At 53.0% G+C, this 23,008-nt stretch overlaps 1 pseudogene; it reads left to right on the forward strand.

The window, feature by feature from the left end:
- The first annotated feature begins 848 nt into the window (after positions 1-848).
- Positions 849-17,414, forward strand: LOC120849783 (annotated as a pseudogene).
- Positions 17,415-23,008: the final 5,594 nt, after the last annotated feature.

The raw sequence follows: 23,008 nt of genomic DNA on the forward strand, positions 1-23,008 counted from the left end.
ACATAGCGCGCTTTCCGGTCCGCGTCAATCGCGCCAATGAAAGCTTCCCCGGTGTCGTGTTGGACAGCCGAGACGCGTACCTTTCTTTGCGCTGACTCAACTTTCTTGAGGCATGCTTTCGCAAAGTGTCCTTTGTTGCCGCAGTTGTGGCACTTGGAAGTTTTGGCCGGGCACGCCGACCTCGGGTGGGCGTCGCCATCGCAGTACAGGCACCGCCCCCTGTTGCGTTGTGGACGTCTCTGGTGGTCCACGGCATCCACGTTGGCGCCCCGGTCCTGAAGTTCCGGCGAACTCCCGGAGTGTAGACCTTCCGGTCGGAGGCTCTGCTGCTGCTGTCGCACGGTTTCTTTGAGACGCGCCTTGGCCAGTGCTGTAGCCAATGTCAGCTGCGAATCCATCTGCAGGGCCTCGGATAGTTTTGCGTCACGAAGCCCGACGACAAACTTGTCCCGGATGAGCCGTTCCTTCATATCCGCGAAGTCGCAGCGGTCTGCAAGAACGTGAAAGATAATCAACCGCGACAAGGTACGCCTGGCCGTTGATTACACACAGATCAACTCCCACTCTCTCCCAAGGAAACGATGGTGTTGCGGTTGCCATCATCGGCTCGGCTTGTTGCGGAGCATGTTGTGCGCAAACAGTGCACCGATTCACGAACAGTGCCAGTTCGGTGCTCAATCCTGGCCACCAGACAGAACCTTTAGCAACACTGCGACAACGGCCGATGCCCTGGTGCCCATCGTGCAGTTTGCGCAGCACTTCTGTTCTTAGAGACTGTGGGATTACGAGCCTTGTTCCTTTCAACAAGAGACCATCAACCACGCTAAGGCATGCTCTATCTTGCCAGTATGGCGTGAGAAACGAAGGAACATTTGGTTTCTTCGGCCAACCGGTTTTACACAGTCTGATGAGGTGTTTACAAATGTCATCCTTAATTTGACATTCTCTCACTCTAGACAAAAAATTGTCCCCCGTTTCCAAGCAAACACGCCTTAGAATATGCTGTGACCTCCGACACACACAACCCCTTTTCGGAGTCGCCGCATTTGACAGGGGACCGCGAAAGAGTGTCGGCCGTGACTAGCGATTTGCCGGGAACATACTGGACACTGTAAAGATAGCGCATTAGTCATAGCCGGAACCGTTGAATTCGGGGTGGCATATCATCAATGGCCATCTGACCCAGCAACGACACTAAAGGCTTGTGATCCGTTTCGAAAATAACATTTAGGCCACGTATGTATTCATCGAACCTTTCAGCCGCCCACGTCAGTGCTAGCGCTTCTTTTTCTATCTGGGAGTATCTTCGCTCTGTGTTCGTGAGGGAACGAGATGCGAAAGCTATCGGCCTGCGGTGACCGTCTTTCTGCGCTTGGTAAAGGACAGCTCCCAGCCCGAAAGAGGATGCGTCAGCTGAAAGTACAGTTGGAAGCGTTGCATCGTACATGGCCATACATTGCGCAGAACAAATGAGCCCTTTCAGCTCGTTCAGTGCTTTTTCTTGGTCACACCCCCAGACCCATTCGCTATCTTTGTGCAAAAGAGCACGCATCGGGGCCGTAATTTGCGCAAGATGAGGCAAGAAGCGACCTAGATGATTGGCCATGCCGAGCAAGCTTCTTAGTTCGGTCACATTTTTCGGTGCGTTTAGATTCTTAATCGCGCTGACTTTCGCTGGATCAGGCTCAATGCCATTCTCATTCAGAATATGGCCCAAGAATCGCACTTTATTAACCCCAAACAGACACTTTTCTTTGTTCAGAGTCACGTTTGCGCTAGCTAGGCGCGACATAACCTCAGCTAGACGCTCATCATGCTGGGTTTTCGTTTCGCCAAACACTAAAACGTCGTCCATGACGTTGACGACTCCTGGCAGACCACATAGGATTTCGGACATTCTTTTCTGGAAATACTCCGGAGCGGACGTAATTCCGAACGGTAGTCTGGTAAAACAGTACCTTCCGAAAGGAGTCAAGAACGTAGTCAGTTCCTGGGAGTCCTTACTTAGACGAACTTGGTGGAAGCCCGAAAAAGCGTCAAGCTTCGAAAACCATTTCGCCCCTGCCAGAGAGCCAAAAGCTTGGTCGACCGTAGGTAGCGTGAAGCGCTCGCGAACAACGCACTTATTTAGCTTCGTGAGGTCTACGCATACTCTTAGGTCCCCCGACCGTTTCGTGACCAGCACGATTCCCGCGCACCACTCTGTGGGGCCGTCTACTTTTCTAATTATTTCCATGCGCACGAGTCTCTCAATCTCGTGTTTTAGTCTTTCCATGAGCGGAATCGGCACTCGCCGCGGAGCGGTTATGGCATAGGGAATTGCACCAGGTTGTAGCCTGATAGTGTATTCTCCTGGGATATTCTGCTATTCTGCCTTCTACAAGGTCGGGAACAGTCATTGAAAGACTGAAAAGTATTTTTGCTAGACATGGAATCCCTGAGTGCGTTGTGACCGATAATGGTCCTCAGTTCGCGTGTAACGAGTTTGAACAGTTCGCTGTGTCGTACGGGTTCCGCCACGTCACCGTGAGTCCGAGACACCCGCAGGGGAACGGAGAAGTAGAGCGAATGGTCCAGACGGTTAAGCATCTCGTTTTAAAGTCCAAAGACCCTTACCTGGCACTGTTGGCTTACAGGGCAACGCCCGGCATTCTTGGGGTCAGCCCTGCTGAAATACTTATGGGTAGGCGACTGAGGACCAGGGTCCCAATGCTGCCACGTCATCGAAAGCCGGGAGAAAGCCGCCCGAAAGAAGTAGTGGCCAGGGACCAGGAGGTTAGGAGGCAGCAGTGCCGCTACTACAACAGACGCCATCGGGCCAGACGGCTTCCCGAGCTGGAAGCAGGTGACCCGGTCTGGGTGACAGACATGCAGTCCAAGGCCACAGTCCTTGCACCGGCGCCGAAACCGCGGTCGTATGTGGTGCGGACAGACGACGGCGTTGATCTCCGCCGAAACAGGAGAATGCTTAACCGTCTCCCAAAAGAATGTGAAAACGCGGAGGCATACGAGTTTCCGGACAATAAACAGCAGTCGAGTACTGCACAGTTGGGTCATAGCACAGACGACTCTGCGACTACGACTCTGCGGCTACAGCAACCAAGTACTGCACAATTTGCACATAGCACGGACGACTCTGCGGCTACAGATTCGGCGCCTCCATCTTGCGCGGTAGCCAATGGTGACCCTACTCGCACTGTAACGCGGTTTGGAAGAGTAGTTAAAAAACCCATAAGGCTGGGTATTGATGACTATGTTTTGTTTTGAAGTTTGGGGGCAACGTATATTCTTTGTCTTGTATGTGCGACGTTTTTTTGTTCTCGAAAAAGGAGAGATGCGTTGTTGTCTGTTATCGCTTGCCTATGTTGTTATCGCTGGCCCGTCCGCCCAGCGTCATGATCACGTGATGTTCCCGGCAGTGTAAATTATCGGCCCGATCAATAAACGGGGGCTTTTTGGTTCCTTCATGACCTAGAGCGCAGTTCGTCGTCTGACTTCTTTCCGGCACGCATACGCCTAGTATGCGGTATCGCTACAGGACTGTCGGTCGGCGCTCGCCCGGCGGAGACGTTCCCGGTGCGGCCGCACAGATACTGACGCGCCCATCGTTGCCCTGGATGGATACCCAAAACCTCGTCTTTGAATTTTCATATAGTGTGAAGTTGCCGACCCATTGCACTTTGGCTCGTCATCTGGATGCGCTTGGCGCTGGTGTGCTTGGTGACAATACTTGGACAACTCGGATACCGCTTGCCCGCCGCAACTTCCCAATGCGCTCAACACTCGATAGTGTTCCTGTGCGTGCTGTGTGTGTTCTGTAACCGTGTTCGGTGACGATGCCTGGACGACCGTGTGCGCCTTCGGAATTCCCACTGCACTCACCACTGGACTCTAAAAAAGTGTTTCGCTCGAGGCCCTTAGCCGTTGAAAGCGAGAGATCGTCGCGATTTCAGGCACAGGCTCTTCCGCCTGGCTCTGAAATTGCGACGATCTCGCTTGTAACGGCTAAGGGCGTCGCACGAAATACTTTTGTAGAGTCCAGTGGTGAGCGCCAACTCCATTCTGCCTGGGAAGCCGTGTACTAAAAGTGAGAAAAGTGTTGAAGGTATAGTGCTTGCAAGGCGGTATAATTTAAATGTTGAGCAACTGCAGCACGCGCCACGTTTCTTATGCAACGCGGAATCAGAGTAGTACTGACCCAACAATCGCTACGTTGTGTCGTAAACGGTCTCCAATCTGTTTCTGACGCTGCATTGATCGACACAACAAAAACAGTGCGTTAGGCTACACCTTCCAACTCCATTCTGCCTGGGAAACCGTGTACTAAAAGTCAGAAAAGTGTTGAAGGTATAGTGTTTGCAAGGCGGTATAATTTAAATGTTGAGCAACTGCAGCACGCGCCACGTTTCTTATGCAACGCGGAATCAGAGTAGTAGTGACCAAAAATCGCAACGTTGTGTCGTAAACGGTCTCCAATCTGTTTCTGACGCGACATTCCTCAGCACGACAGAGACACAGCGCTACACTAATGCTGCGAACTCCATGCTGCCTAAGAAACCGTGTACTAAATGTTTGTAGAAAAAGACTCGAAAAGCGACTACGTCTGACGCATTCCAAAATTGAACTGATCTCCTCGTTTTTATTTGCACGCGATCTTCTTCTTCTTTTCTCAGTGGCTATCGCCACATAGCCCCCCTTTGGAGACGGAGTCGTCCCAGTGAACTGTCCTGGAGTGTTTTTTGATGCGGGTCGCGAGTGCTACTGTTGAGCTCGAGGTGGCTTGCACGCTGGGAAGATCAGTCGGCTGAGCGATCGTATCGCTCTCAACAAATTCTGGCTTGAGGCGGTCAACGGACACGACCGTGTCGCGGCCATTAACTCGCAGCGTGAATGTGAGTGAGTGAGTGAGTGAGTGATTTATTTGCACTTAAATTGGTGCGCACACGGCGGCGTGCCAGGCAAGGCAGATAGGCAAAAACCCTTACGCGTGTGCGTCTGCCAGCCTGCCGCCGTGTGCGTTGGGAGTTACAGCATTACCCAGCTTTAGAAGCGTTAAAATTATGATGGAAGTGATGATGGAGGTGGTGGTGATGACGATGATGTTGCTGATGACGATGGCGATGGTGATGATTATGATTCAAGAAGAAGAGGGGGTGAGGGAGTGAAGATCATGATGGCAGCAGACGCGAAGGCATTAGTTTAGCGAATACCTTGCAAAGTTCCCGGGATTCATCGTGCGACGTGGGCAGAGGCCTACGAGAAGCTAATGGTATGGTCAAGAAGTCTCTAATGGCGGCAGGCAGCAGGGATTCAGTGTGACGAACAGTCCTGCCTCGAAGAAGTTCGGGCTGACCTGATCTTCTACCGAGACGTACGGCTGCCGATAGGCGAGTCCCCGAAAGAGATCCGTCGAGCAATCGGCACAGCACGCGAACTCGAGAAATCCGCCGTCTCTGATCGAGGGGCCGCCAGCCAAGGGTTGTGAGCCGTGTGTGGTGCGGCACGTCGGTCGTGCCAGGGGACCAGGCGCAGATTTTGCGGGTTGCGCGGCGCTGCACACTCTCCAGTCTCTCGATTAGGTGTTGTTGAGGGGGAGACAAAACTGCAGAGCAGTATTCCAATGAGGGCAGGACTAAGGACGTATATAGTGCCTGCAGGACCGCCGGCCCACCTGGCCTTGCGACGCGGGTGACGAAGCCAAGCGTCCTGCGGGACTTCGCGATAACGCCGGCAATATGTACGGAAAAATCCAAGTTTTGGGAAAACGTGACACCCAAGATGGACAGGTGGTCTGAAGCGGGTAAGGGAGTGCCTTCTACTATATACAGGGCTTGTCGGTTTTTTGCAGTTCGAGAAGCGTATCACGGAACTCTTTGATGCGCTCAGGCTTAGGTGTTGTCTCGAGATCCATCTCTCTATATCTTCTACATAGCTTTGCAAGTGACGTGCGTCAGACTGAGACGAAATTATCGTCGCGATCGATGTATCGTCTGCGTATTGCACTAGAATACACTTGTCGTTGCGTGGCATGTCGTTCACGTACATGAGAAAGAGCGTCGGAGCGAGGACAGAGCCCTGTGGCACTCCTGATGAGATGACCCTCTCTGTAGAGCGTGCCCCACAGTACACAACTTGTTGGCTGCGGTTCCGCAGAAACCTTGATATCCAGGTGAATAGGAAACCGTGTATGCCTGCGTCTGTGAGCTTCTCAAGCAGGAGATTAATGTCGAGCGTATCGAACGCATTGCTTAGGTCAAGTTGGATTAGATCTGTCATGGTTCGATTATCCATGTGATCACTGATAAAATGGGTAATAGTTGCCAGTGCTGATTCGCAGCTGCGACCTCTTCGAAAGCCGTGCTGACTGTCGGAGAGATAGCCGGATTCTTCAAGGTGGTTGAAAAGCTGGCCGTTGACTATCCTTTCAAATGTTCGACAGACAATCGAGGTGATTGACACAGGACGGTAATGTTTTGGTTCATTCGTCGGCTTCCCTTTTCCTTTGTGTAGCGGAGTGACCAAAGCTCTTTGCCACGTTCCTGGCACAGTACCGCTGTCGAACAGCCCTTGCAGAATCTGGCACGTGGTCGGTAGCATTAGCGGACAGAGCCGTTTGAACCACGTCGGCGCGATACCGTCTGGACCGCAGCTGTGAGAGGGCTTGATTTTGGAGAGCGCCTCCTGTAAAGACTCGGTTGTGAAGGACACAGTGTCAAGTTTCGACTGGGCGAGGCTTCCCACCCTTGTTGTCGAGGGTCGGCCTCCGGGGATGTCGGGGGCATCAGCGTAATGCTCGTTGAGCAAAATCAGTCCAGGGTGATTCGGGGATGGGCCATTGTTGTTTATAGAGGAAAAGTGGTCGGCGAAAAGATTAGCGATCTCTTGTGGGGAGTCAGCCATCTTGCCGTGGACGACGAAACATGGTCGCTGGGATGAATGGCGTAGGGATCTAGTGTAGTTCCAGAAGACTTTCGGATCTTTCTTAGCCCTTTCAGCAATATCGCGAATGTAGTTTTGGTGGGAGATGTAGATCGTAGCCTTAAGTGTCCGTTGGTGACCTTTTGCCAGTTGTAGAGTGGCAGGACACTGGGATCGGCGTGCCCGCCGAAACAATGATCGCTTGATTCGCGCGGCCTTGATGATGTCGGCTGTGATCCACGGCGAGTGTTTTCGCTTTGATGAGCGGACGGAGCAAGGAACACATTCCTTCTGAATGGCGACCATGAAGTCACACCACAGGTCATAGTTGGATAACCAGTCTGATCCTGCGGGGGTCATACACCACGGTGCCAGGTGAGCCAATTGCACCATATGATCAAAGTCAAGTTGCCGGAACCCCCACAACATTCGAGCGTAATGCCCTGTGCGCGGCAATGAGACTGCGTAGCGAAGTTCCACGGCTTTGTGGTCACTGCCGTGGAGGCCTTCCGATACGTCAACGGCTTCGAGGCTCGTCTGGTTGGAAACGAGCACCAAGTCAAGAAAGCTTGGTGTACCGTCGTGGGTCGTATACGTTGGTTGTTGGCATGCTTGGGCCAGGCCAGCGGCGCTCATAGTCTCAAGGAGGACGTCGTCGGAACGGTCGCGAGGGACTGGGTCCCCGTAAGAAAGCCAGTCAATGTGCGCATTGAAGTCGCCGAAAAGAAGTATGTTTGCATAAGATTTAGATGCCGCAGATTCCAGGAGTGCTTCTAGTAGTCTATAGGCTTCCTCTCGTGAAGCGGGCGGGCAGTAAATGCAGCCCACAAGGATGGTTCCACGAGGGAAAAAAAACTCAACGAAAAGCGCTTCGAGGTCCTTGTGTTCGAGGTCACAGCGGCGATTAACGTGGATGTTCGATGGAATCGCCATTAGCACACCTCCACCTCTGCCACCTCTGTCCTTGCGAAACACGGTATATGAGTCGAGAGGAAGTAACTCGCTGTCGGCGACACTCGCGTCAAGCCATGTCTCGGTTAGCAGGATGGTCGAATACGGTGGGAGGGAGGAAGCAAGTGACTGAAGGTCTAAAATCTTGTTTTTTACACTGCGGCAGTTATTATACCAGAAAGTGGAAGATCTGTTAATGCCCGTTGGCTTTGAGTGCACAGATGCATCGGGCACACTGGTTGTGGCACTCGTGTCGATGCTAGAGGGGCTTGTGCATTCTGATAGCTCAAAAAACGAGTCGTGAAAAGGGGGCAGTTGGCACGAACCACAGAACCAGGATTCTGTTGAGGCTGACAGTCGTCGGTACACAGGAAGAGGTATGAGCTCGCATTTCCGGTGTGCCCATCGTCCACAGCCGTCACATTGAAGAGCCGCGACGTTGGCAGATACCATTCTTTCACATCGGCAGCAGGTGCGCCTGGGACCAGGGTTGAACGCGATATCACCAGAGAGGACAAGAAACCAGATGGCAAGATTCCGGGTACTGCGGCAGGAGAGTAATGAGAAAGTCGGGAGACGGCGTTCATGATGTGTCTGGGCACAGACCTTCGCCGGCACACCAGTCGACATTGGTCCAGTGGAGGTCCGGCACAGAAGAGCGCTGATCCAAATAATATCTTCGTTTAAATGTGCAAGGGAGCCGGCGCGTGTGCTCCCACTTTGTTTAAATGAAGCGACAGCACCGAGGAAACGGGAGTGAATTGCTGAAATTACTGCGAGCACCACTACGAAGCGTTGGAATGGTGACATCTTGTTAGTTGGAGAGGCTAAAAATACCACCTGGGTTGGGGTTATTCGTCAATGGTCTCGCTCGTCGGGCGTCGCGAGATGTTTAGCTCACCACAAAGAATGTAGAAAGGAGGGACGGAATGGGCAACCCTATCCAGGAACCGAGGTTATTGAAAACGGTGGTGGTCCCGTCTTGATCGAGGACCGATTTTGTGATGTCGCCAGGGCTTGAACTTGCGCTTCGGACTGCTTGCTGATTGTATTTGGGCTTTAACTAGGGTGAAATCTAGTGAAAAATGGGAGCGCAAACAGAAAGACGATTGCTCATGGTGACCTCTTCTTTTTGCCACGTGCCACGACGAGGTGGGGACCAGTGTAAGGTTGCTGGAGCGAACGGCGGACGCTGTCGACGCGCAAAAACACGTAGCCACTGTTGTGCAGGTCGCGATGGAAGAAAGAAGGCTTGCTCTGGCGTGTCGGCGTCGGTGTAGCGCGCACGTCACCGAACAGACGGGCTAAGTCCTTCACGTAAGGCAATCCTGCAGTCATCGTAGGGCCGCCGTGGATCGGAGTGGTAGGGCTGACCAATTCAGCTGGGAGGCGCAGCGATGTTCCATAAACTAGATGTGATGCGGCACATCCGAGGTCTTCCTTTATGGCTGTGCGCAACCCTAGGAGGACGATGGGTAGAGACGTGGCCCATTTATCTGGTGTGGAGTGGGCCATGTCGGAGACCTTGAGATGGCAATGGAACCGCTCAACCAAACCATTCGCCTGCGGGTGGTAGGCTGTGGTCTTCAAGTGAGCGATGCCAAGAAGAGTTGTCAAGCTCCGGAAAAGGGCCGATTCGAATTGGCGTCCGCGATCGGTCACGATTTCGGCGGGAACCCCAAAGCGGGAGATCCAGGTGGACAGAACCGCAGAGGCGACAGTCTCGGCAGTGATGTCTTTGATGGGACAAGCCTCCGGCCAGCGCGTGAACCTGTCGATGACGGCTAGGAGGTACCGGTAGCCCTGCGATGACGGTAGGGGTCCGATGAGGTCCACGTGAATGCTGGCAAAGCGCGTGTCAGGGAGTGCAAACTTTGCCAGAGGCGTGATGGTGTGCCGGGACACCATACTCTGCTGGCAAGCAATGCATGCTCGTGCCCACGCGCGGACATCAGTGTTCATCCCAGGCCAGACATATTGTTCCGCGATTACGTTTTGAGAAGCGCGGATGCCTGGGTGTGAGAGTGCATGAAGATTGTTGAAGATCTGACGCCGAAGTGGTAAGGGCAGGTAAGGCCGTTTCCGTCCGGTCGCCGGGTCGACGTCGCAAACGATGTTTGTGCCCAAGTCGGAGAAGTAAACATCCTCAAGATGGAGAGAGGAGGTTGGGGAAGAGCGAAGATTGCGGAGCTCTTCGTCACTCTCCTGTAGAGCAGGGAGTTGTCTAAGGTCACACCCGCGGTACTGAACTGCGGAGACGCGGCTGAGGGTGTCGGCGGGGATGTTGTGGACGCCCTTGATATGCTGAATGTCGGTAGAAAATTCAGCTAGGAATGCCAAGTGTCGCGTCTCTCTCGGAGAGTATGTGGCCTTAGATGATCTTAAGGCATTGGTTAGTACACATCAAAAACGATCGTCCTTCCAGGAAGAATCTGAAGTGCTTAATGGTAAGGTAAGCCACGAGGAGTTCACGGCCGAAGGCACTATATCGTTGCTCGGTTGGTGTAAGTTTCTTGGAAAAGAAACCAAGCGGGAGCCACTCGTTGTTGATGCATTGTTGCAGCACCCCTCCTACAGCGTATCCAGAAGCATAAACCATCACGCTCGTGGGGGTGTCGTGCTCTGGATGAACTAAGAGGGTAGCAGAAGCGAGACGCTCCTTGATGGTAGTGAAAGCGTTGTCTGCAGCGTCAGACCAGTCAACAGTGGCTGTTGTACCCTTCGTAGTTTGAAGGAGCGCTTCTAGGGGAAGTAATATTGCCGCGCAACTTGGTATGAACCGCCTGTAGTAATTCACCAGGCCCAGAAAACGGTGGAGCTGGCGGAGCGATTCTGGACGTGGGAAATCGGTGATCGCTTTCACCTTGTCGGGAAGAGGTCGGATGCCATTGAAGTCTACCACGTGGCCCAGGAACTCCAAGGACGGGACGCCGAACGCACATTTTTCTGCGTTGATGATCAGGCCATGTTCAGCGAAACGCTCGAATACTAGGCGCAGGTGACGTAGATGTTCCTCCGGCGATGAGCTGGCGACAAGAACGTCATCGACGTAGGCGAAAACGAAAGGTAGTCCGCGGAGAATGGCGTCGATGAAGCGTTGGAAGCTTTGCGCGGCATTTCGCAAACCGAAAGGCATCCGGGTGAACTCGAAAAGTCCAAACGGTGTGACGATTGCGGTTTGCTTTACGTCTTCGGGAGCGACCGGGATCTGATGGTACGTTTTCTGTAGGTCGAGTTTCGAGAATATGGTACATCCGTTCAGGTTGGTGGTGAAGTCCTGAATGTTGGAGATGGGGTAACGGTCGGGGACTGTAGTCACGTTCAAGCTGCGATTGTCGCCGCAGGGCCGCCAGTCGCCTGTTTTCTTCGGGACTAGGTGGAGTGCAGAGGACCAACCACTCGAGGATGGGCGAGCAATGCCGATCTCCACCATGTGTTGGAACTCTTGCTGAGCGACGCGAAGCTTTTCGGGAGCTAGCCGACGAGACCTCGCGTGTGTAGGTTGACCGCTGGTGATGATGCGGTGGACGACATCATGCCTGACCGGTTCGTTCCAGTCGGGAGCTGCCGTTAACGATGGGAATATGCTCAGCAAGTCCCCGTAGGGCGACTGTATTGGTTGGCGAAGTGTGAAAGCAAACGGCTGGAGTGTGGAGGTTTGGCCGGTGACGAAAAGGCCTGTGGTTGAGTCATGAATTTTCTTTTGGGCCATGTCTACTAGGAGAGAGAAGTGGGACAAGAAATCCGCTCCTAGAATAGCATGACTGACCTTGGCTACAAGAAAGATCCAACGAAACGTCCTTCGCTAGCCAAGGTTGATCGAGATTGACCTCTTCCTGTAGACGGGGATGTTGGACCTGTTGACCGCTTGCAGGTGGCAGATAGGAGTAAGTGTACAGTCAAAAGAATTTGCGGGTAGCACACTCACTTCAGCTCCTGTGTCGACCAGGAACTTCAGTCCACTGGTAGCGTCCGTAATGTAGAACAGGCGACCTTGCTTATTTGGGGGAGCGCTCGTCGCCACTAGCGATCCCGCGTCTTGTTTTCCGACCAGCTGCAAGGCCTGGTGCAGCGTTCCGCAGCAGCTCCAAAGCGCTGGTGATACCAGCAGTGCTGCTGCTCTTGCCGCTGTTGGCTATGCCTTGACTGGTGGTTCGCCTGTGGCGAGGGAGAACGACGGCGGGAGCTTCTGGTCTGTGAGGATCGCCTAGGGCTGCGAGGTCGTGAAAGGCGCAATGTGCTTGTGACAAGCTCCTGTAGTTGTTGCACGTCTTCTCGCAGTGCGGCGATTTCATCCCGAGTAACCGCGGCCGCTATGGGTGCGCGAGTCGCTGGAGTGGCGGGCTCGGGGCGCTGTACTGATGAGACGGTAGATGTTGACGGGTGTTGGCTTGCAACCTCCATGATCTTATCGGCGTGGAGAGCCAAGGCAGGCAAGGACAAGTCGGATGCAGTCGCCAGGATCTTTGCGCCGACGGTGGGAGTCGGTGTAAGAACAGCTCTTTCAAGAACTGGCTGTCGAACGTCGCGGCACGGTCGCCGAGAAGCGCCTGCATCTGGCGCAAAAGTTGCGATGGGCGACGGTCGCCCAGTTCTTCTGCTGAGACTAACTGCTGCAGGCGTTTGCGTTCCGAAAGCATTGTGCGTTCTAAAATGGCAGTCTTGAGCGCATCGTACGGGTTCGTCGCAGGTGGTCGTGCGAGGATGTCGTAGACCTCCAGCGCCACTTCGCACGGCAGCGAAGCCTGGACATGGCTGAACCGTACCTCTTGGGATATTATGTTGGCCAGTCGGAAGCTTCCCTCGACTTGAAGAAACCAGACTTCTTGGTGCTGCGCCCAGAATGGATGCAGGCGAACAGCGTAGGCGCCAACGGTCGCAGCGGAGGTAGCAGGAAGCCCAGCATCAGCTCGGGGAACGTCTGGACGTTCCATGCTGGGACGTCCGGGTCACCAATGTAGAGAAAGACAGACGAAAAGCGACTACGTCTGACGCATTCCAAAATCGAACTGATCTCCTCGTTTTTATTTGCACGCGATCTTCTTCTTCTTTTCTCAGTGGCTATCGCCACAAGTTCGAAAAAAAAATGAAGGTACAACGCTTGCTAGGCGGCATGATTCCAAAACTACCCGTGGAGTTCGTCATAAAACCCCAACTGGCGGCATTCACGCGAGCCAACACCTCATAGAAATAAGGCCGTAGCGCTGCGAGTAGTCACGTTGCAATGCCGGAAAAGGAGGGCCATTGCGCAACTACGTAAAAACAAATCTGGTATTGGCGTGAAAAACAAACATATATTTCTTGTCGAGCAACGCGGTGCTATTTGTGCGCTTTCATACGACATTTTTATCCGTTTTAAAAGCACAGTCTTGTACAGTTTAATATATATATATATATATATATATATATATATATACAACACGGGCACTTCACGTCATCGTACGTGGTCTCCGAGGAGGATATGAACGAATATGTGCAGATGAATGAACCGTACTTAATCCAATCAATTAAAGAATCCAAGTTTTCAGGAACCCGCCGAAAGCCAAAAAATGGCGGAGCCAGGATTTGAACTCTGGGCCTCCCAATGTCCGGTCGGGTGTGCTAACCACTACACCACTACACTTTTTTTTTTTTCCCAAGATATTTTTAATAAAAGTTTGTCTATTTACAAAGTTTTAAGATGATCACATTGGTTGCCATACACTTATCATGTCAGTGAGCACTCTTTGACAGGCGAGGACCGCGATTCACTCACAAATTCAAAATGTATCTCGCTCAATCATTTCTCTGTAGCGTCACATGCACCCCAAGCAGCCACTCGCGCAGTGGCCCGGGAATCCTTGTTTACCACTGAGCCTTTAAACGCGGTTATGCATACGCGTTCCATATAGCGACCAACATTCAAGCCCTTGTTGTTCCGTCGCCTCAAGAAGGCTGCTCACGTATAGAAAGCCGTCGCAGAAGTGTTGCCAGGCGGGCTTGGATCCCTCTCGGACCTCCAAGTGATCCGTCCTCGACCGCCACAGCGCATATAGACCGAGGAGTGCCAGCAGCTCCCATGCCCTACTCTGTGCACTGTCGCCGAAAAGCAGAAATTTCGCGCTCTTCCACTCTACGTAAAGATCTATCTGCAGCACTGCTCGAAGTTCTGCCCAAAAAAGCTCCGCATTCGTACAGTACAAAAACACATGTTCAAGTGTTTCGGGAAACGGACATAACGCACGATTTGTTGACCACGGTTCAAAGAAACCTTTTTTAACCAGCCACGTCTTGACCGGCAGTACTTCGAAATGGAAGCGTAGGAAAAAATTCTTGACTGCCGTCCTGACAGGGTATCTACGTAAGCGACGATATACATCCGATTTATCCACACTTCCCGGAAGGCTGCGATAGAGTGGGGGCGGTATGAGCAAATCAACTGTGTCCCAGTATAGAGATTTCTTTTTAACTTTCTGCAGGTACTCGTCGGAAAAGCGGGCTCGGAAAAATTCCTTCGCCGCTGCTGTTTCCTGGTAAAACTTCAGAGCACGTGCTCGGAAGTCTCCAGTGTCCCCCTTGAGCCGCGGCCCCAAAACACTTCCTCCCAGCTCCTTAAAGGGCCCATGAAACGATTTTTGGGTTGGGATAAATCAATTTAGATTGGGATTTTACTAATAGCACATCGTTCAGTGGACCAAAAGAAAAAAGGTAGAAAGTCAAAAGCCTGACTTTCAGTGCGAAAATTTGAAAACAGAGCGGACTATTTCGTACCTCCTCCCCTTCGCAACCTCTCTGCCTTTTCACTGTGATACATCCGCGGTCCCAAAAGCGTGTCATCGGGTCCAAACTGACGTCACACGCAACCGGACCTCACTTATTCCCTTCACCCCTAAGCTGACATTGTGGTGGAAGCTACGCGCTTGCCGGATCAATCAGCCGCCTCCCTTTCATCACCTGACTTCATTCTCTGCAGCCACATTTGCCACGCTCACGTGGTAAGTGTGGCTGGCCCAACGAGCACGTAGCTTCAACAGCACTGTCAGCTTCGGAATGAACGGGGTGGGGAAAGCAACTTTTGTCTGAATTTTGAGCGACGGGCTAATCTTCTAGGGGGAGAATGGATATGTCCGGGATTGCACAAAAAAGAGTGCGAGCAAGAGGGGACACCCCCTTTTCGTCTTCTTTAACTGTTCGGTGGAATGCGCGATTTATGAGTTGAAGAGGAAAGCTAAACAGGAAAAAGTTGGAAAAGCGTTTCATGACCCCTTTAAACGCAGAAATCACGAGAGGATTGCCTTGATCGCGGAAAAATAGGAAACGCTGTACTTTCAGCTTAAGTTCTACGTTTACAAGGCCCAACCCTCCTTTCTTCTGGCTTACAAATAGGTTGTCACGCCTCATACGTTCAAAACCCGAGTCCCAGATAAACGTTGCGAAAAATTGATGCACCTTCGCCACGTCACTTTGGAAGCACGGCAACACTTGTGCCGCGTACCAAACGGTCGGGAAAAAAAAGTGAAAGCCGTTTACAACTTCCTGTAACGCCGAATTGGAGCGCAGCTCTTGAGGAGGAGGAGTGGAGGGTATATTCCTCCTCCTCCCTCGTGATCATGCCTGCTAGTCCTCCTCGCCTCCCGCTCCCACTCCTTCTCCTTTACCACCTCCTCGTCCTTCAAGCTCCTCCCCCCCCTCGCCTCCGGCTCCTCGTCTCTCCTCCCCCCTCCTCCACCTTCGCACTGCTTTCCTCCTTGCCGCTCAAGCCGGACAATGAGGGGAGGAGGAGGAGAAGGAGGGGGAGGAGGGGGAGGAGGAAGAGGGGGAGGAGGAGGAGGGGAGGGGAGAAGGGGGAGGAGGAGGGGAGGAGGAGGGGGAGAAGGAGAGGGAGGAGGAGGAGAGGGAGGGGCGCGGTTACGCCGACGCCGACGCCGACGGCGACGGCGACGCCGACGCCAACGGCGACGCCGCTCAGGCTGGAAACGGGCCCCTAAGAGCTGCGCTCTAAAAACAGAGTTACAAATAAATGCGCGATTGAACAAAGAGAGTTCCCTAGCATGCCAGTCAAGCACCTTACTTCTGAGGCGATTAATGTCCAAACCACCGCATCGGCCACTCAGTTTCTCTGCGGTCAAACTGAGCCCTAGGTAATTCGAAACGCTCGTCGTCCAGGTGACACCGAGGAACTGCTCCGGTTTCCAGTCCCAGTCTCCAAGCCAGGCTCCGACAGATTTGTCTGTGTTCATCGCCGCACCCGAGACACTGCAGAAGTCTGCGATGTGTTGGGTTACAGCGCGCACTTGCATCCTTGACGAGCACAACACCGTGACGTCATCTGCGTAGGCGAGCACTTTAAGCGTACCCGACGCTAGGGACAGCCCACGAATGCTCGCGTCACCGATAATGGCCCTGCACAACGGTTCCAGGTACAATGCGAACAGAATAGGCGACATCGGGCAGCCTTGTCTAGAGCACTGCACGGGCTCGGGCCGGCCCGAAAGCCCGGGCCCGGCCCGGCCCGCGGGCCGGGCTCGGGCCGGGTAGCACGTATTTTTTAGGGCCCGGGCCGGGCTCGGGCTTGAAAAAAAACATTTCCGGGCCGCGTCGGCCCGGACCGGCCCGGGCCGTGCCTGGTCAGTCGTGTGCCGTAAATTTTAAATCGCGTCGGCCCGGGTCGTGTGCCGTAAGTTTAAATTCAAAGGTATCCATGGTTAAAGTCCGTCTGCTCTCCGTTCGAGGAGATAGAAGCTCTACTGGAGTCAAGGAACAATCGATTGATGGAAAGCGTGAACAAGATAACACTCAACGAGTTAATCGTGTTCCTGCAACCCTTCAAAGATGCTACCGACGCGCTCGAAGAGGAAAGACGTCCAACAATTCCTCTGGTTGTCCTTTACGCTTCTGCGTTGAAGAAACATCTTAAACCTGGTGCGGCAGTGTCTGCTGAAGAGGCAGTGGAAATCGAGAAGATCAAGTCCCGTGCTCGTCATTTCCTGGACACGAAGCTGAAAATTTCCCTCCTCCACAAGACCGCCACATTTCTCTTGCCTCAGTTCCGCCAACTCCGCAGGTTGCCCGAGGACGAGCGCCTTGAAGTTTACGCGCACGTCAGAAAGCTACTTGCCCGTGTCACCGAGGCAATGACCCAAGATGAAGATGAGACAAACGATGACGTTCGAGATTCCGCATCAAAAAGAAGGTGCCAGGGTTTGTTTGAAGACTGGTGTGACGCGCAGGAGGACAAGGTAGCCTCCGACGAATTGGAGGAGTATCTGCATGGCAAGAAAGACTACTCGTGCTCAGGAGTGGCTGATCTTTGTGACTTCTGGAGAGCGCACGATAAAGAATTCCCGAAACTGTCCATTCTATCCAAACGCATCCTGTGCATCCCTGCTACAAGTGCTAGCAGCGAACGGAACTTTAGCGCGGTGGGCTACATTATGCAAGCAAGACGGACCTGCCTGAAGAGAGAGCCCATGGACAAGTTATTGTTTCTCCACAAAAATATGTAGGAAGAAAATTTCTCTTAAACAAATTGAATAGAACAACGAAAAGTGCAATATCTCTTCAATAAATTCATAAATAAAAAATTCCCAACTTTTGTCTCAAGGATTGTCGGTGTGCGATGAGTTCAAAGACTGTCGCAAATGATGCGCATATTTCACCCATTCTCTCGGCAATACATATTCTAAGTCGACATATTGTGGGAACCATTGGGTTCCCTCTATCCCTATCTAGGCCTAGCTTCAAGCAGGCCGTGGGAGTCGTCGTCACCAATGGCGTCGGCCTCCCGGATACAAGGAACCACGAGGCCGAATTCCCCGAAGGGGCCGGTTCTCCCTTGCCCTTTTGGGTGAACGCGCCATCGGCACACCCTTGGGAGTGATTATGGACGCGTCCCGTTTTCGAGTGACCTTCTACCGGCCTCCCCGGGCGCGTCTATTTCCCGCAGGCTACATAAGCCGGCCACCCACCTGTGGCCGGGGCTCTTGGTGAGGGAGGGCTACACTCGACGGAGCATTCATCGTTATTTTCCTGCTCCCCCTTTTCCGTGATCCTGCCAGTTCCGGCAGCGCGGACCCTTCTCCTGGTGATCCTGTCAATTAAGGCAGCGCCAACCTCATTTCTCTTTTGTTCCGCCTACGGGCGCAAAGCGTGTGGCGTAAGGCCAATAAACACGTTTCTACGGTATCCCTGTGTTTGGTGTGGTCTCCCGTCCACCGGAGCCTAGCGGCAACCAACGGACGAACCCGGCCGTAGCCGCCATAGCAGCGGACTGCGGAGTGGGTTTTGCCTCACAGCGATCAGCAAGGTAAGTCGAAACCCACCTTTTGCAACCGACGAGTTACGGAGTGGGTATTTGCCTCACTGAGGACTCGGGTAAACTAGGATCCCACAATATTTATGATATAAAAAATTCGGTCCCAGTTTTCCGGCTCGGGCTGGGCTCGGGCTCATATTTGAAAATGTTATCGGGCTCGGGCCGGGCCCGGGCCGTGTCTCTACCGGGCCGGGTCGGGCCGGGCCTAGAAATAAAATATTCTGTCGGGCTCGGGCCGGGCCCGGGCCGTGTCTCTACCGGGCCGGGTCGGGCCGGGCCTAGAAATTCCGGCCCGTGCAGTGCTCTAGCCTTGTCGCACGGATCGGGTAACTGCAATGGGAGCCGTCCTGTTGCCGTTGACCAGGAGCGGCGTCGTGAAGTCACGGTAGCACAGCTGCACATATCGTAGCAGTCGCACCCCGATCCCACACTCCTCCATGAGCCGGAAGAGGAACGAATGGCGAACCCGGTCGAAGGCTTTGCTCAGATCTACCTGAAGCACTGCCACTGGAAGCTTCAACACCTGCGCTGCCTCGCACACGATTCGCATCGCGTGCAGGTTGGTGCTGATGGTCCGTCTCTTGATGCCATAGGCCTGATGCTCTCCGACGACGTCCCGTAGACCCCACTCCAGCCGCTTTGCCAGAATCTTGGCTAGGATTTTATAGTCGCTTGTTAGCAGACTGATGGGCCGGAAATGGTCGACCGTCGGGGTACCCTTTGAGTTTTTCTTCTGGATGAGCACCGTTACCGCCTGTCGCATGGATGGTGGCAGCAGTCCTCGCTTCAGTACGTCGGCGTACACGTCTCGTAGGATAGGACACAGCTGGGCTGAGAACGTCTTGTAGAACTGGCTACCGAGCCCGTCCACTCCTGGCGATTTGCGCGGAGCTAATTCCTTGATGGCTTCCTCGACCTCTGATGCCGTTATTTTCCGGTTCATTTGTTTTCGGACCTTTGGGGATATCTTGGGCAGCGCCACTCCAGTAGTTTGGAGAACGCCGTCGTCCTCCACTCTCGTGAACAGGTCGGTGTAGGCCTGCAAAAACGCGTCTTCGATTTCTTCTTGCCGGGTAACCTCGACGTCGCCTACTTGGAGCTTCCCGATCTTGTTGCGTGAAGCGTGCTGGCGTTCCTTCGTCTTGAATATTTTGCTCGGCTCTTCATCTCTCTCGAGGAACAGCGTTCTGCTTCGGACCATGGCACCGCGGTACTCCTTCTCGAGAAGCTCCAGAATATTGCCTTTGCAATCGCGGATATCTTGACTGAAGAGTCCCGGGGAACGATTTTCCTCTGCGATGAGGATTTCCAGGGTCTTCATCAAGCGGCGCTTTTCCGCCCTTTCGCGCGCCGCTTTTTCCTGGCTGTGCCGGAACGCTTTGAGCTTGACGTCCTCTTTCAGCTCCTCCCAGGTTACCGCGTTCATGGGCACACCTCCCGTTTTGCCCTCGAGAAGCTCCTTTATCTGCGTGCGCAGTTGTTCGTTTTCGATGAGGCTTTCGTTTAGCTTCCAGCTACTCCACCAAGAGGACTTCCGGGTTCGCGGCACGGGTCTGCCCAGTGTTACCGTGACCAGAGCGTGGTCCGAGAACGCCAAGGGTAGGACTTCTAGCACAGGCGTCATTGCTGAAAATTCTCCCGAGAGGTAAATACGATCCAGTCGAGCATGGCAATTTCCTTGCCAATGCGTGTACGTTGGGTCGGCTGTTTTCTCGTTGTCCTTAGCATCCACCAGGTCGAAGTCGTGGAGCAGTTTTCGCAGTTCCAGCCGGCTGACGTCCGCTCTCAGCCGCTTTGAGCAATCCCTCTCGGCCAGCACACAATTAAAATCACCAGCGAGGATCGTTCGACAAGGTGTGTCGAGATACTGGCGAAGATTTTTGAAAAAGTCCCGTCGCTCAGTCGCGTCATTAGGTGCATACGCAGATACAAGCCGGTGAAGCTGTCCGCAGTGCAGCATTTCTACAGCGCACACCCGTCCGTTTCTGTCTCCCTCCCAATCGGGGCAGATTGCGATGTTTTTCTTCTTGCGAATCATTATCGCCGTTCCTCCGCTCTGTCCGAATGCCCTCGACAGGAAGATGACGAAGTGACGATCAAAAAAGCGCGTCAACTCCTCCACTTGACCGTCTGTGGCAATCTTGGCCTCTTGAAAGAAAGCGACATCAACCCGCTCGCGCAGAATCGTGTCCAGCACCCATTGCTTTCTTCTTCTCGCCAGAAGACTTACACAATTGAGGGTTGCAAACTTAAGGGCTCGCATATTGTGGAAAAGGGGGTGCTGGTAAAGTCATGCGACGAGGACACTTTCGAGAGATGAGTAGTGAGCAGAGAGAAAAACAAAAAAGAAGTGACCTACGGAAGGGTCGGCCGACGTCGCTCTTCCGTCGGGATGCGCGGCTTCGGGTTAAAGCGCTCCTTCCGTGTGGTGTTCTTGTGCCACTTGAACTCAGAGCGTGCTGATGCTTCCCCTGGTCGCATGATGCACGTTTCACTGGCGTCGCTAAGGTCGGAGTTGTCGTCGCTCAAACTGACCTGGTTCGTGTCTTTTGATTCCAGAGCTTGGATGGCCTCTACGTCTTTTGATATAGACATTTGGACGTCGCTCGATATGACAGGGCTGCTGCTCGACGCTTGCGCATGGTCGAATTTCATGGCGTCCCCCTCGGGCTGCAACTGTGGAGGGTGCACTTCTTTCAGTTCATCGACCGGGGCCTCTTTCGCACCGACTGTGGCGGAAACCTCAGTTTCGACGTCCCTTGCGGCCTCCTCTGCCTCTTCCTCGTCCATGTTGAGGACACCATCTCCATCCGCCACCACTTCCTGCGTCACTGTAGCGTAGGTACGGACGCAGTTGTCTCGTTCATGTCCAAAGCGATGGCATTCGTCGCATCGCGGTACGCGACACTCTCGTCGAATGTGTCCCGTACCCTTGCAGCGTAGACATAATGGATCACGTCCCGGAATCACGACCAGAACGTTGCCACCAGCAATCCTCAACTGGTGCGGAATGCGTTCTAAAGTGACGCCCTCCTTTAGGCTTAGCCGCACCAGCCTGGTCGTCGACTGGACGCCGATGAATCCTTCCGCCTTCCATTTTTCACGCGTCAGGTCCTGAACCTTCCCAAAGGGCTCTAGGGCCCTCCTGACGGTTTCGTCTGACGCGTGGAAGGGGAGCCAATGCAGTTTCATGCGGACGTCTGCGTTCTCCGGGTCCAATACGATGCAACGCTTGCCCTTTACCTCCAGTTCCTTGGCGGTGACCAGGCGCAGCTTGGCTTCCTCCGTCTTGAAGGTCACCATCCAGAGATGATTCATTTGATAGGCGCCGAGCGCCTCGATGTGCCCGATCACACCATCATCTCGGCCCTGAAATCGCCTATCTTGTATGGACGAGCACTCACGTCACCGTGCAGCAGCACAGAGTTGCGCACAATGAGTCCTGATGGCACAGGAGGCAGAACAATGCGATAATCCGAGTTAGCCGAAGAAACAGATGAACCGCGGCCGGCGAGGGCCGTTATCGACGCTCCTGAGCAGCTCATGATTCTCCAACCGTAGTGCTCGGAAGCCGGAAGTAGAATGACTACACCACTCCACCTTGGCTTTCTGGCGTTTCCTACCTGTCTTATTAATGCACAAGAAACGAAATGTATCCAATCGGAGGTGTTTTGGAAACACACGCCGCCGCGTGGAACGCGGTACGACGCTTAGTGTCACGTGGTACGTGCTCGTTTGTGCTCCAGAAATCCTCCCACTGTTTGTCTCGCCCCGTGTACATGTAGTAGTATTCTTTGTTTATGAGCTTTAGAGACACGGTATCATCATCATCTGCGAGAATCAAGAGCCACGTTATTGAATATACAACACGGGCACTTCACGTCATCGTACGTGGTCTCCGAGGAGGATATGAACGAATATGTGCAGATGAATGAACCGTACTTAATCCAATCAATTAAAGAATCCAAGTTTTCAGGAACCCGCCGAAAGCCAAAAAATGGCGGAGCCAGGATTTGAACTCTGGGCCTCCCAATGTCCGGTCGGGTGTGCTAACCACTACACCACTCCACCTTGGCTTTACCGTGTCTCTAAAGCTCATAAAGAATACTACTACATGTACACGGGGCGAGACAAACAGTGGGAGGATTTCTGGAGCACAAACGAGCACGTACCACGTGACACTAAGCGTCGTACCGCGTTCCACGCGGCGGCGTGTGTTTCCAGAACACCTCCGATTGGATACATTTCGTTTCTTTTGCATTAATAAGACAGGTAGGAAACGCCAGAAAGCCAAGGTGGAGTGGTGTAGTGGTTAGCACACCCGACCGGACATTGGGAGGCCCAGCGTTCCAATCCTGGCTCCGCCATTTTTTGCCTTTCGGCGGGTTCCTGAAAACTTGGATTCTTTAATTGATTGGATTAAGTACGGTTCATTCATCTGCACATATTCGTTCATATATATATATATATATATATATATAATGGGATTGAGTGAAGATATATATATATATATATATATATATATATGAGTGAACATATATATATATATATATATATATATGTATATACATATAATGTAAACATAATATACAACGTGTTTCCAAGGTTAAAAGTACCAAATTTATATTTATGATTATCCTCGTAACCGCGGAACCACGTGCGGCCCCGCAGCTCCCCACACTTTTCGAATGAACTGGCTCCGATACGACATTTTCCCTCATACAGGCTGCGCTTCTGCCAGATTTACGTTGTGTGTGAGCAGCTGACTGTCTGAACCGCTGACACATTTCAGAAGGGAAGGGAAACGAAAAAAAATCCAGTCATCGCCGCACGGACCGCACACGA

The sequence above is a fragment of the Ixodes scapularis genome, unplaced genomic scaffold (genome assembly GCF_016920785.2).
Source record: "Ixodes scapularis isolate PalLabHiFi unplaced genomic scaffold, ASM1692078v2 PGA_scaffold0__279_contigs__length_252992795, whole genome shotgun sequence".
In the NCBI taxonomy this organism is placed as follows: domain Eukaryota; kingdom Metazoa; phylum Arthropoda; class Arachnida; order Ixodida; family Ixodidae; genus Ixodes; species Ixodes scapularis.